This window comes from Microtus ochrogaster, chromosome 17 (assembly GCF_000317375.1).
Source record: "Microtus ochrogaster isolate Prairie Vole_2 chromosome 17, MicOch1.0, whole genome shotgun sequence".
Classification (NCBI taxonomy): Eukaryota; Metazoa; Chordata; class Mammalia; order Rodentia; family Cricetidae; genus Microtus; species Microtus ochrogaster.
This window is the reverse complement of record NC_022019.1, coordinates 3,449,327-3,464,896: the sequence shown is the minus strand read 5'-3', so window position 1 is coordinate 3,464,896 and position 15,570 is coordinate 3,449,327.

The window sequence follows — 15,570 nt, the reverse complement described above, 5'->3', positions numbered from 1 at the left end:
TATATGTATATGTGTGCTGTGCATGTATACATGTGCTGTGTATGTATGCATACATGTGCTGTGTATGAATATATATGTATATACATGCTGTGTGTATATGTGTATATGTGCTGTGTATGTATATACATGTACTGCATATGTAGTTGTACTGGTTTAATAAAAGGCTTGTCAGTTGTACTGGTTTAATAAAAGACTGATTGGCCAGTAGCCAGGCAGGAGGTATAGACAGGGCAACGAGAACAGGAGAATTCTGGGAAGAGGAAAGGCTGAACCTGCAGTCAAAACCCAGATGCAGAGGAAGCAAGATGAGAATGCCTCGCTGATAAAAGGTACCAAGCCATGTGGCTGACATAGACAAGAATTATGGGTTAATATATAATGTAAGAGTTAATAAGAAGCCTGAGCTAATAGACCAACCAGTTTATAATTAATGTAGATTTCTGTGTGTTTCTTTGGGACTGAACAGCTGTTGGGCCGGGCAGGACAGAAACCTCTGACCACATGTGTGTGTTTGTGTATATACCTGTATGAATTGATGTGCACCACGTGAATGCAGAAGCCAGCAGGAGTTGAATCTCCTGGACATGAGAGCCACCATGTGAGGGCTGGAACCGAACCCCCAGGTCCTTTGCAAGAGCACTCACCGAGCACCCTTAACCTCTGAGCCATCTCTCTAGCCCTTTATTCCTTTTTTAATTTTCAAATACATCCCAGGTTGTTTTTTTGTTTAGTTGGTTGATTTTTTTGTTTTTGTTTTTTGCGACAGGGTTCTCTGCATAGCCCTGGCTGTCCTAGAACTTACTCTGTAGACCAGGCTGGCTTCGAACGCACAGAGATCTGCCTGCCTCTGCCTCCCTGAGTGCTGGGATTAAAGGCCTGGGCCACTACTGGTGACATTTTTATTTTAAAACCCCAATATTCCTTTATGTCCATCCTCAAAGCACTAGGAGTACCTTTGTTCAGTCTGCTCACTCCTGAAGGAAGAGATTCTGAGGAGTAACAGATGCTGTTGTGTGTCTGAGAGGAACCGGAAGGAGGCTCAGTCAGGGAGCTGAGCTTTCTGGGGCTCTAGTTCAATACAATAAGAACACAGCCCAGAGCGTGCTCGGAATCTCTCGGAACCTGGCTCTTTAGGAGTTTTTGCCGTGTGGGTTTTACTTCTTGGCAAAAATCTTTAAAATAAATAATAGAAAAGCCCCAAAAGGTTTTTCAGCCTCTCTCCCCCAAACCAGAACATGATCATTTCCTACATTAGGCCCAGCTAATGTTTTATCTGATTTAATTTTTAATATTTTGGATCGTGACTCTTGCGATTTTCTCGAGGAGGCCATTTCATAATTCAATATTTCTCTTCCAGATAGGGAGTGTTTCCAGTAATCAACCCAAATGTTTAAATTTATTTTGTTCTCTCAGAGATGAAGTGCTTCCTCTCTGTGAAAGGTAGAATCTTCCAAATATGGTATTAATATACAATAGCTCCCCAAGGGGTAACCTATTTCCTTAGTCTGCTCAAGGAAATTAATATCCCCAACCAACCATTCTGCAAACCTATAATTTTCTCTAGTCTCTTATTATCTTCATGAACTTATTATTTACTTAAAAAAAAAGGATGGCCATGGACCAGAAAGATGGTTTAACAGGTAAAGGTGACTGCTCCCTCCAAATTAAAAAAACAAAGCAAAAAAAAAAAGGTAAGAAAAAGGAGAAGTTACACTAAAAATGTTGCCTAATTTTTTTTTAAATATTTATTTATTGATTTGTTATGTATACAATAGTCCATCTGTGTATATGCCTGCAAGCCAGAAGAGGGCACCAGACCTCATTATAGATGGTTGTGAGCCACCATGTGGTTGCTGGGAATTGAACTCAGGACCTTTGGAAGAGCAGGCAATGCTCTTAACCACTGAGCCATATCTCCAGCCCCTGCCTAATTTTTTTGTAGTGGATTGGGACACACAATTGTGAAAGCATGAAAGAAAGCTAAAAAGGGGGTGCAGAGCTGGGGGGTGCACAGTGGCCCCGCCCATTCATGTGACCCTTGAGGTTGCCGAGGGAGCTGGGTGGGCATTGCCAGGGCCACAGTCGTAGCAATAGACTCTAGAAAACCCAGATGGAGTCACGTGCACAGGAAACAAGATGGCGTCAAGGGCATAGGACCTGTGATCCTAACGTGGCTGAAGGACGGAAATCAAGGGCACATTTGTTGAAGGAGCTGTGGGCTGCACCCGTACTAGACACACGTGTCAAAGCTGGGTGATCTGACAGGGACCATAAGAAATGTGGAAATAGTACAAAACACCCAACTTTCAGCATAAAGAGCTGGGTGTGTGGGAAGACCTGTTAGTGGTATCAGGGCCTATACTAGATTTTGAGAAAGAAATGACTTGAATACAGTTTTGATATGTTGGACCCTGGGGTGGTGACTTCAAAATACCCAGATCTCCCCTGGGTTAATATGGCAGAGGCTTACTCACCTAACTGCTGAGCCAACCAACCTTTCTGAGTTCTAACTCAAAAGGCTTAACTTTTTCCTTCCCACCTTTCAGTAGTGTCTTAAGACACTGGCCCACATCCTAAGTACCCTTGCTCTGACACTTGAGTCTGAGACATTCTCACTGACCTTCCTGTCCCATGCAACTGCTCGCTGACCTTCACTGCCCATCTGCCAGGCCTCTTAGACCCCCTCACTGATAGGCACAGGTCTCGGGTCTCGGTCTTCACCTTGTAGCCATTCCCTCCTCTCAGCAGCGTGCCTGCCCCGTTGTTAGTTTTTTCTCAAACCAACATAAAATGACCCTCAAGTTTCAGAAGAAAAGGAGGCATCGTCTTTGTAGTCTGGAGTTTGAGGACATCGAAGGGACAACTGTGCACTTGTGAGTCATACACGCACGCGTATACACAACCATACGATAGAGACATGGTAACTTGCAAGATATTAATATCAGCTACATGAGTAAAAGGCAAGAAAGTTTGTGATCACCCGGACGGAATGATCAGCTGCGTAAAGAGCCCTGGAGCTCTGCACCAAGTAAAGGTCAGATTAGGGGCTCCAGCCACGAAACAGACCAAGAAACAGGGAGATGTGGGGAGAAATGGAGAAAACAGAAACACGCACAGTCCGAGGAGCAAGAAACATGCGCAGCCCAAGGAGCAAGGTTTCAGAGTGTGTGCGGGCCTGACCGTTCCACAAACTGCTCGGCACCATTCATTCTGCTTCTTAGCCTGTTTAATCCAGTCCTCAGGGGTTGCTCTAAATTCTGCTTGTTCTCTGTGTTAGTGAATTCCGGGTGCACTACCAAAGCACCTTCTACTGAATGATTTTTATGTGCAGGAGTTTATTACTCACGCTTTGGGAAGCTGGGACTCCAGACCAATGTGCCAGCAGAACTGGTCCCTTTCCTCACAGATGTGACAGCGACCTGGCAAGGCAGCTTTATTTGCAAGGCTCTAGACCGTGTGTAGGAAGATGGAGCTCTCATGGCGTCAGCGCTTCCTAAGGGCACTTTCGACACCGTCATACCATGATGGAGCTCTCATGGCATGAGCACTTCCTACGGGCACTTTCGACACTGTCATACAGTGATGGAGTTCTCATGGCGTCAGCGCTTCCTAAGGGCACTTTCGACACTGTCATACAGTGATGGAGCTCTCATGACGTCAGCGCTTCCTAAGGGTACGTTTGACACTGTCATACTGTGGATGAAATCTCAACACAGAGGTCAAAACCGTATCTGGAATGTCTGGGATAAGACATTTTCATATTTGCTCCTCCTCCTTCTTCCTACCTCCTTTCCTTCCTCCCCCTTCCTCCTGTTCCCCTTCTCCCCCCTCTTCCTTTTCCTCCACCTCCACCCCTCTTTCTTTAGATTTTGGGATATTTGCTTATAAGTTGAGCACCCCCACCCCCACCCCTGGTAAGATCTAGAATATTTGGTTTGGGACTGAAATTGCAGGTTTCAGAATACTTTCTGTTCCATATTTTTAGATTGGGGACGCTAAGCCTGTGTGAATGGAGTCTGTACAGACATCCAGGCCACAGCATTACCTGTGCTGGAAAATATTTTGCTTCATACCGCGTGTTCTCAGTGCTCTCACGGATGCCAAATTTAGGTAAAGGTCCTGGTGTTTATTCAGCACAGCCTCCCCTCTGTTGCAAAGAGGTTCTAGTGAGTTTTTCTGTCTCTGTGATAAAACATTAACTGAAACAGCCTGTGGAGGAAGGTTTATTTTAGTTAACAGGTTAGTCTATCATTGAGAGTAGCCAGGGCAGGAACTTGGGCAGGAACCTGGAGGCAGCAGCTGAACGTGAACGCTGCTGACTGCCTGTTCTCCATGGCTTTCTCAGCTTGCTTTCTTTCACGGTGCAGGACCACTTACCTGGGGGTGGCACTGCCCAAAGTGGGCTGGGCCTTCCCACTTAGATCATTCATTCATTCATTCATTCATTCATTAAAAAAACAAATAAATGGATGCCCTACAGTGTAAGCAGAAGCTGCTCTTGCACTTCCTGGCTGCCCAAACCCAAATAGTCACACAAAAACTATATTAATTACAACATTGTTTGGTCAATGACTTAGGTATATTCCTAGCTAGCTCTTACATCTTATATTAACCCATTTATATTAATTTGTGTATCACCACAAGGCTGTGACCTACTGGTAAAGTTCCAGCATCTGTCTCCTTCGGCAGCTACATGGTGTCTCCTTGAGTCTGCCTACTTTCTCTCTTTATTTCTTCCAGTCTGGCTATATTCTGCCCTGCCATAGGCCAAATCAGCTTCTTTATTAGCCAGTGTTAATAAAACATATTCACAGCATACGGAGGGGAATCGTATATGGCTACAGCATCTGTTCTCAACCTGTGGGTCTCAACATATCAGATATTTACATTTCAATTCATAACACTGGCAAGATTACAGCTATGCCGCAGTAGCGAAATAAACAGAAGGTGTCCCAGCATCAGGAAGTTTGAGAACCACTGCCGTACAGACATGCCTCACAGGCTAATCTGATAGAGGTAACTTTTCAAACGAGGTTTCTGCTTCCCAGCAGACTCTAGTTTGACAGGCTGACAAGTCAGCACAGGGAGGAGCTGAGCTTCCAGGGGAATCTGAGGCTTCCAGGAGGAGCTGAGCTTCCAGGGGGAGCTGAGGCTTCCGGGAGGAGCTGCTCTTGTAAATAACAGGCAGCAAACAGAACGAGCTGTACCAACCTAACTGCATGCAAACCGTGGAGGAGAACGACTTGGGAATGTCTTGTTTTGCCTTTGGTAGTTTGCATCATGTGTGGTGATTAGGTCACGTTATGCTTTAATTACCGCCCTGATTGGTAATAACAGTCCATGACTTGACAGGCAGAGGGAGCCAACTGGGGGTAGGCTTAGGTCATGAGTTCTGGTGATGGAAGTGAAAGGGCGCATGTGGGTATCAGGGAAGCAATCATCCTTTCTTAGTATGTCCGGGTGATGTGTTCCAGGACTAGGAATAAGAATTGGTCCAGCTCTGCTCTGTCTCTTTAGCTACTTCCTTTGTTGTTCAGACAAAGTCTCACATAGCCAGGTTGGCCTCACAATTGCTGTGTAGCAGAGAATGACCTTGAATTCTGGATCCTCCTGCCTCCCTCTCCTAAGGGCTGGGATTTCAGGTGTGCGCCACCACCCCTATTTATGCGGTGCTAGGGATGGACCCGGGGCCTTGTGTGAGCTAGGACTGCACTCACTGACTGAGCCACATCTCCTCCCCTGTTTTTGCTCCTTTTGTTAAAGGTCTTTTGTTTGTTGAGATAAGGTCCTGTTAGGTAGCCCAGACTGCCTCAGAATTCATGATCCTCCTGCCTCTACCTCCCTGGCATTACAGGGATTAAAAGTGTCAGCACCAATATTCTTATTGTATTTGTTTCCAGCTATTAAAGCTTGAATTATAAAAACAAGGTGTCTAATCAGCTGCAGAGGTCCTGGAGCTGGGACTTAGCTTTGTTCACAGTGCCTGGCACCAGGTGCTCAGCTTCTTAGGGACACATCCAGCGGATGAGTGGCTGCACTCGAGATAATCTCCATCCAGTTCGTAAGCAGGGGAAGATGCTGTCCACTGAAAAGGACCGCTGAAATTGCCCTCCCGGTCAGGACATGAAAGTGCAATCAAACAAAGAGCCTGTAAAGGCCTGTTGGCCCCTCCCCCTCCCTCCTGTTTGCCAGATACACACTAAATGCCAGTGGGAAGGCAAGGCTCAGGCTGGAGAGCTCCTGCTGCACCAGCTGCTCTGGGGGCCCAGGAAGTGCTTCCTCCTCACAAATCCGAGGACCAACGAAGCACTTGATGCCCAATGTGCTTCATCATTGTCCCAGGTGAGGAAGCTGTCCTGTTGGCTGCTCCCAGGCTGCCTCTGAGGAGGAGTCCCCATCTGTCTGAAGGAAGGACATGTGCATTCCTAGACTTGCAGAAATACCTGGAAGAGCAGAGCTATGAGTCAGCAAGCACATAGAGCATCAGGCAGGGACTCCGGCATCAAGGCTCCCTGTCTGACTTTTCTAATCTTCTCTGAGCGGATGCAGAAGCCTTCACCCAGGAAAAGGGACGATAAATAAAACATTTACTAAAAACCTATCCCAAACTCCCATTTTATCTCGTACTGTAGTTTAAGACGAGAGGAACATAGTGCAGGCAAATACATTGGCAGGATTAAGTTCTAAGAGAAATCGGTGCCAACCATATGATAAACACTTCAAAGTTCAAGCACAGCAGCATCTATCAGAAGCACCTTCACTGAGGGAGCACATTTCTTCAGGAACATTTTCACTGGGAACATCTTTGTGGGACTTACGATACAACCCTGAGCAAAGTAACTAAAATCCTTACCCACGGAGACTAAGTCTTTCTGGAGATCTTACCTCTAGAGCAGCTGTTCTCAGCTTTCCTAACGCTGTGACCCTTTAATATAATTCCTCAAGTTGTGGTGACCCCAACCATAAAGTTATTTTTGTTGCTACTTCATAACTGTAATTTTGCTACTGTTATGAATTATAATGTAAATAGCTGTGTTTTTTAATGGTTTTTGGTGATCCCTGTGAAAGGGTCATTCAACCCCCCGCCCCAAGATATCATGATCAAAGGTTGAGAACCAGTGCTCTAGAGAGAGAGAGAGAAAATACATCATAAGAAACATTAGATAAAGGTAGGTATGGAAAAGGAAAAAAGAAGGTGGATGCAGGGGGGACTGTAAAACTTGGGGTGGAGGATTATGATTCAGACAGAGTGTAATGGATTAAATAAAATGCTGCGGATCCCTGAGTAGATGCAGTGGCAGTGAGCCACGTGGTGGCAGGCAGCAAACAGCAGGTCTCCAGAGCAGCCAGTCCCAGGCAGGGACAGTGCAGTTCCCCAAGTGGCTGCAGCAGGCCACAAGGAGAGACAGACAGATGGGCATGCCACAAGACCACCCCACAGGTCTCTAAAGGAGGCAGGTCCTGGGCAGGGAACCACACAGTGGCCGGCGAGAGACAGAGACATGGATAGGCACGCCATGCAGAGTGAAGCTGGATATTTATTTAGTGGATTATGGAAGGGAAGGGGGAGAAGGAGAGAAGAGCAGGGAGAGAGAGAGAGAGAGAGAGAGAGAGAGAGAGGGAGGGAGGAGAGATCTTCCTGCCTCAGCGGACAGGGGAGGGAGTGGGCATGACTTGTCTTTTAAAGAGACAGGACAGACCATTACATTCCCAACTTTTCCTTCCTGCTTGCAGCCTGAGTTCCTTTCTTTTCCATTTCTAACACACTGTCTCTCAAGAAACTGGTAGAGGTGTCCAGTAAAGTCTCTCAATTGCTCATTCTAGTGTTTACTTATACTTGCAATACAACTTAATTCAGATTTTATTCTTTTCTGAACAAGGTTGGAAAATGATGGTTGAAGGAAAACTGCACACATAAAGGTACTGTGTAAAAGTCTGTGGGAGTCCTATTAGTATATAAAGGAAGCTGAATATCACACACTGATACAAGTCTTTTTAATCTTTATGAAAGGCAGGGTAACATACAGAACTGTCTTCATTCTGATCTTTACCTGTAAAGCCACAGTTTATAGTAGACATCATTAAATCTGTACAGAATGTAAATTTTATTAGTATTAGTAGAAATCTAACTATTTAAGACATGCTTTAACATATTTGATTACTTAGTTACTCTGCAGCCAACACTACTTCTACCTATTAAAGATGTTGTTCAATACAGTAATATGAAGTTTACTAAGACAATTGAAATTAAGTAACATTACAAGTCACAGAGTTTTTAAGTGACAATTTATAGCTATGATTCCATACATGGGATGAGTAAACCAATGGCTGTTTTCCAAATAAAATATAAAATTCCTATCATGAATACTTTGTAGTATATAGGAATGTAATGGTCTGTCCTGTCTCTTTAAGACAAACCACACCCACTCCCTCCCTGTCCACTGAGGTAGGCAGATCTTCCTTCCTGCTTGCAGCCTGAGTTCCTTCTTTTTCCGTCCCCCCCTCTCTTTTCTCTCTGCTCTTGTCTCCTTCTCCCCCTTCTCTTTCATAACCCACTAAATAAATATCCAGCCTCACTCTGCATGGCGTGCCTATCCATGTCTCTGTCTCTCACCCACCGCTGTGTGGTTCCCTGCCCAGGACCAGCCGCCTTTGGAAACCTGAGGTGTGGGAACTGTGCCATCCCTGCTTGGGACTGGCTGCTCTGGGGCCTGCTGCCTGTCCCTGCTTGAGGACCTGCAGCGTGGTCTCATGACCTGCTGCCCACTGCAGTGTTTCTGCAAGGGATCCTGCAGCATTTTACTTTTACCATTACCTAGAGTGGCTAAGAAAGCTCTGTGAGAAGGTAAGAAAGAGAGACATGCAAATATTTTAAAAGAGCATTTCTGTACCAGGCTTTGGGGCCATCAGCCAGCTCCCAAATCGTGTCATGGAGACTTAATACTAGTTTTGAATGCTTGGCCTAACATAGGCTCATCTCTGGCTTGTTCTTTTAACTCAAATTAACCTGTTTTTCTTTATCTACTCTTTGCCTTGGGCCTTTTTACTTTTCTTTCCATCTGTACATCTTCTCTCACTACTTCTTGTGTGTATGGACTGGTAGCTGCTCAGTTGGCCCCAGCCATCTTCTCTTTCTCTCCTCTCGTTCCTTTCCTATTTATTTTCTCTCCCTGAAAGTCCTGTGATAGAGGAAGATCATTGGTTAAAAAAATAAAGAAACTGCTTGGCTGGCCCTCATAGATTAAAACATAGGTGGGAGGAGTAAACAGAACAGAATGCTGGGAGGAAGAGGAAGTGAGCTCAGAGGCCATGCTCCCCTCTCCTGGGCAGACACGATGAAGCAAGCTGCCAGGTCAGACATGCTGAATCTTTCCCTGTAACACTGATGCTACACAGATTATTAGAGATGGGTTGATGGGGATATCAGAATTAGCCTGTAAGGGCTAGAGTTAATGGGCCAAGCAGTGTTTAAAAGAATAGAATTTGTGTGTTGTTATTTCGGGTAAAGCTAGCCGGTGGTGGGAGCTGGGTGGCGGAATGCAACCCGCAGCTCCATACAACAGTCCTGCCTGTCCCTCTCCTGCCTAGTAATTGGCCATTCATCTCTATTAGACCAGTCAGGTGCCTTAGGCAGGCAGGGTGAAACAAATGCAGCACATCTTTACATAATTAAACACATCCTTACATCATCATGCAAATATGGCATAAACCAATAAAACACACTTCACACAGTTAAAATAATATTCCACAGCACATGTTAGACAGTAAAATGGTACATGCAAATGCCCTAAGGGTCAAACACATTTGGTGTTTTGCATGGAGCCTGAAGCTGAGTGGACAGGAGTTGAAGTCAGAGGTGAGGTAAGGGCCTGATGGTGACAATTATCTGGTTGGGACACTGGCTGTGGCCTGCTCAGTACTGGTTAGCTCTTTATATTTGGATGAAGACACACACATTTAATACACACACACACACACACACACACACAGGCAGGAAGAGGGAGAGGGGGAGGGAAGGAGAGAGGAGGGGGTATACCTACCTGCTAAGGCCTTAATGTGAATCAGATATACACTTCTCCAGCACGGGATTCACTAGAGCTAAAAGCTCACTAAACCAACCCATATTCAACTATTGGTTACTGGAAGCTGCTCTTCCACATTCCATCCTTCCATTTGGAAATTGGTAGAACCATAGTTTTTTGGTTTTGCTTGAGTTTCTGCCCCCACACAAGTGGTACTGGGTTTGCCTCTTGTGTTAATACTAAAATTCGCCAGAAAAACCAGTTCCACCATTTTGGCTGAATTTAGGCAAGCTTTTATTAAAAATATTAAATACTGACCAAGATGTAAAATGGCCAGGACCATCACCTGGAAACTTTCCAGGTAAAGGGTGCTGAGACACATGTTGGCAGAGCTTATATAGGCAAAACCCATAGGCCACCGTACTTTCCCATGTGGTTTTTTTTTAATTTAATTTTATTTTTTAGATTTATTTATTTATTTTTTAGATTTATTTATTTATTATGAAGACAGTGTTCTGTCTGTATGCTTGTTGGCCAGAAGAGGGCACCAGATCTCATTACAGATGGCTGTTAGCCACCATGTGGTTGCTGGGAATTGAACTCAGGACCTCTGGAAGAGCAGTCAGAGCTCTTAACCTCTGAGCCATCTCTCCAGCCCTCCCATGTGGTTTTGTTGTTAGTTTCCAAGAACTCCAACTCCCAGAATCCCAGGAAGTTACCTACCTGGTCCTTGGCCAGGTGTTATATCTTAGGAACTACAATTCCCAGAATCCCAGGAAGTTACCTGCACTTTGACTTCCAGTCTAACATTTGAAAGAGGCTCGTGGGTCACAGAACACGAAGAAGCACATGTGGGAACGGCAGTGTCATTAACATCACAAACATTCATTCACTTTGGAGTTTCCAAACTAATGGCAAAATGGTAAGAAGTCACATGAGGGATTCAGAGAGCCTTCTGGAAGGCTATAAAACACACAGAAAGGGTTGGAGAGGCTTAAGCTCAAACCAGCCCTTTCCTCCCCTTCTCTTTCCCTTCCTTTGCCTTCCTTCTTTCCTTCTTACCTTTCTTCCCTGCTTCACCCCTACCCTCTTTTTTCTTGCCTCTTCTTCCCTCTCTTCCTCCTCACTGAGCATGCTCAGTTAGGCCCACCTCTTAGGGGATGAAGTCTAACCTTTTTATTGCAGACCTTTGTGTCTTACAGGTTCTGTTTTGAGTCTGGTCCCTGCCTAGGCTGCAAAACTTCGTGAAGAACCTTCCATCTGCATTTGAACGTGTTCTTGCAAATTCTTTAGTTAGTTCCAGTGTGTTAAAAAGGGCCCCATCCAGCCTGTTGCTCTGTCCTCTGGCAAAGGTAGCATGTGCCATGCCTGAAAGCTCTCCTCACTAGGCACCCTGCCAACCAAGCTTCCTGGAAGGGGACAGCTGGGTGGAATTTCCCCTTGGGTCAGACAGAACAGCAAACACCCCAGCAGCAGACACATGCAAGATAAACTCAAAGGATCCCACGCAATTTCTTCTTGGCTAGGAGACCTCAGTTTGTTTTATTTTGTTGTTGGTGTTTGGGGGGTAGTGTTTTGAAACAAGGTCTCACACAGGCCAGGCTGGCCTTGAAATGATTGTACAGCCCAGTGTGGCCTTGAACTCTGGATCCTCCTATCTTCACCTCCCAAGGGCTGAGATTACACTTCCAGCTTAACTGTGCCCTTCTCAGAACATCCTTGGTACTCTGGTGACAGGGAGACCTGCTGAGCCCATGCCCCTTTTGCAAACTATGCTGTTCTAGCATTTAGGTAAATTAAAATTATTCTTGATGCTCAGGAGAACCAAAATGCTTGAGTGTCTTCCCTGTGGGGAGCTCCAGAATGCCTTTCCCAAATGACCTTGGTGGACCCTGCAGAGTTTACATTTATGCTGCCGGCTCAGTTGAAATGAAATCATATTTTGCTATATCAGCCAATATTCTTATGGATTCATGCCCAGAAATGAACACATAAAGTTGAATAATTCTTTTAGGCCACTGATCAACAGTCGAACATTAATTTATCCTTTATCAAATGTTATGTGTTGGTTGGCTTAGGGATTAAAACTTCTTTGAAATTAAGTTTGAAACCCAGAAGTTAAAAGACATATATGTTGAATCATATAATAATACCATATGAAGCTGAATAGACATCACTAAGGAATTATTTTTAAAACATTAAAAAAACTCGGATGACTTTCAACAAATTTGATTGCATATATTATGTTATATCCCCTTGCTGGGATACTATGTGGCTGTACAAAGGAATGAAAAAACAACAGGAAAGAACATGAGCAGCTGAGGAAAGATTTCTAAAATGTCTTAATAAAAAAAGCAAAGTTCAGAACAATATTCCGTGCTTTGACAGAGAAGGAAGAAGAGGGAGGGTGTTATTTGCAGTTGTTCGCACATTCACTAATTCTGGAAGTAGGGCTGTTGAAAAAGCGGAAAACAGTGGGGACCACGGAATGTGGGAACTGGGAAAGCTGGAGATGAATTCGGTGTTGGTGTTGTCATGCTTTTATACACGTCGGTTTTAACCCAAGAGAATGCATTGCCTTTTTAAAAATCTAAATTAAAAAAGCTTACCTGTATCTGAGAGCCAGGTCCAAATCAGACCTGTAAGGTTTCCCTCCTTTAGTCAGAAATATTTATTGCAAGCCCTGTTAGGTGCAGCAGCCAGTAGGCATGGTTGTCGTTGTTAACACTACATGGAAGGAGTACAGTGAGCTAATCAAACGGTCCACAGTCAGTCTGCCCAGAAGGTTCTTCTCCTGAGCTCTTCAAATGACCAACTCCACCTCACCAGCTACAGCCTCTTTAGACATCTTTTGGCCATTCCATATAAAAGCCATTTGTAGCAAGTCTGTCTCTGTCCTGCCTTTCAGTTCTCAAATAACCACACAGAGACTCATTGTGAAAGCTTGGCCAATAGCTTAGGCTTCTTTTCCTAACTAGTTCTTATAACAACCCATTTCCACCCATCTATGGTCTAGCACGTAGCATTACCCCTCTTCCATCTTGTACCTCCTATTCCTTCACATCTCTTGGCTTCTTCCTTCTTCGTCTCAGTGTCCTCTCCGCCCTGAAAATCCTGCCTAGCTATTGGCTGTTGAAGTTTTTATTAAACCAATCCGAGTGACACATCTTCACAGTGTTCAAAAAGGTTATTCCACAACAGCCAAGGGCAGTTATGGTACTTGTCAACTCTTCTTTATAGCATACACTGCTATTAGAGAACATCTTTAAAAATTTAAATAAAATATTAATTAATTAACATTTTAAGTTAAAATATAATTGCAGCATGCCTCCCCTTTCCTTCTTTCCTCTAGGTACTCCTAATGTTCTTCTCTTTGACCCTTGCTGTGTCTCTCTACCTACTCTCAAATTGATGGCTTCTTTTATTATTATTGTTACACACACACACACACACACACACACACACACACACACACACTACAACCTACCCAGTCAATTTTTTGTATATTTGGTTCTGGGGCTGACCACCTTGCACTGGATAATAAGGGCTCGTTTGTGGGAGAGGCTAATTCTCCCTCTCTCATCAGCTGCCTGTAGTATTTCCCCTTCTTTCTTAGCCTGTGAACTGATATTGTCATTGCTTCCCTTGCTCAGGCAGCTCTTTCTAAGACAGGCAGTCTCACAACAGACTTCTTCATACTCTGCCTCTTACAGAGTCTTCCTGCCCTCTTCTTCTCTGTTCCCAGAGCCATAGGTACATCTTGGTGAATCAACAACTTCAACTGGAGTTACAGGAGCATTGGTGAGCGATGCTTACAGGAGCGTGAGCAATTTAGAGGTGGCTACACCACTGAAGAGGACACTCCCTCCTAGCAATTGTCAACCTCGTACATATCCTCAAGGAGTGGATTGACCTGGTGTGGGCCATGCTGGAGCCCCTCATGTTCCCTGTGAGCCACTGCTTGTCAGCCCCTTGGGAACCTTGCAAACTCTCTCTTCCACAAGGCAATATTATGGGTCCAATCTTGTGGAAGCCTTGTGCAGCTCACACAAATAATCACAGTTGATTGCTTTTAAGACACCGATGACTATGCCATACCTGGAAGACAGTGTTCCACAACCAGGAGGCAGAAGGATCCTACAGATAAACCTAAGCTACACAGTAAGACCCTGTTTCTAAATACCTAAATAAAAGGCAATCTCAGATACCCAGAAAACTACAGTCCAGAAGTCAAGAGCAGAACAGCGGACTAGGGAGCAGAGGGTGCAACACCCCCTGTGGGTACAGAAACTGATGCCGGCCTGGGGAGGTGGAGAGCATACAGGTAGTGAGGGGTCTGCGTTGAGGGTAGATGTCAAAGAATGGGTCAAGTTTTGGAAGGCTCCGTTGCAGGAGAAAGGAGCACGGAGTCCCTCTGTCATGTGATGTAGATGAGGAGAGAAAGAAGAAAGCTATGGATTGGCCGTGATGGTGTGGGAGAGCAACAGAGGGCTCTGAACACTGGGCTGAGGACCTGAGCTGAGCCTGATGGAAGGCTGAGGGCATCTTGTGCTAAGTCTGGGTGGTGGAGAGGTGAAGTTGGAGCTGCTGAGAACTTCCAGGTACCATTAGAGGGAGATCATTACTTGGCCTTGACTGATGGCTAGTGAATGCTATTGATTGCTCTAAATGCACAGCTACTCATTGGGGTGTGAAAATAGCAGCGTTTGCTGTCACTGTCTGTGAGCGTGATAATTAAACAATATTGTACTCTCCAGACTGCTAACGGGAAACAGAGGGTCCTCTCAAAGGAAAACGGCTCTAGGAGCGTTCACTTGAGAACAGTACCAAGATGTGGGTCTGGAGTCTTTGCCAGGGATGCTGTGCTAACCTGGGTCTGGCAGTGGCAACTGATGCCACACTCCAGGTGCCTCGGACAACGGCAGGGGATGGAGGTAGGAGTCTAGAGTAGAGGGGGCCACGTTAGCCAAGTCCCGAGGAGAGGAATGGGAACAAACAGTAGGAAACCACCAGACAGTGCGGTGGCTCGCACCTGTAATCACAGTTCTCAGGAGGCGGAGGCAGGAGGATCATGAGTGTGAGGCCAGCCTGGGCTATGTAGCAAGGCCTGTGTCAACTAACCAACCAAAGGAGAGATTGCACCTCACTGTTTCCCTCCTCATGCCTCGGGCAGCCCCAAAGTTGAGAAGTCTATGGCGTATGTCAGTTTTCAGGGTGGAGAGGTGTGAGGGTGAGCTTTAAAGGGAAAATAAAAGATATCTGGCACACGTGTTATAGTTAAAGTTCCTTCAAGAATCTTCCCCAAAAATGCCCAGGAGAAAGAGCTTACGAGGAGACAGTTGACCTCACAGTGTGTAACGGCTCAGATATCATATGCTTTCCTTCTGATGCACACAGCAGTCTGAGGCAAGCCACAGACCAGAAGGGGGATGGTGGGTGTGGCTACGGTGACACCCTTCTGAAGGCGTAAGTCACAAACAATGCCACAGCAGTTTGGAATTATGATTAATAGGGTAGTATTTATTTAAAGGGGAAAAAACTTACAGAT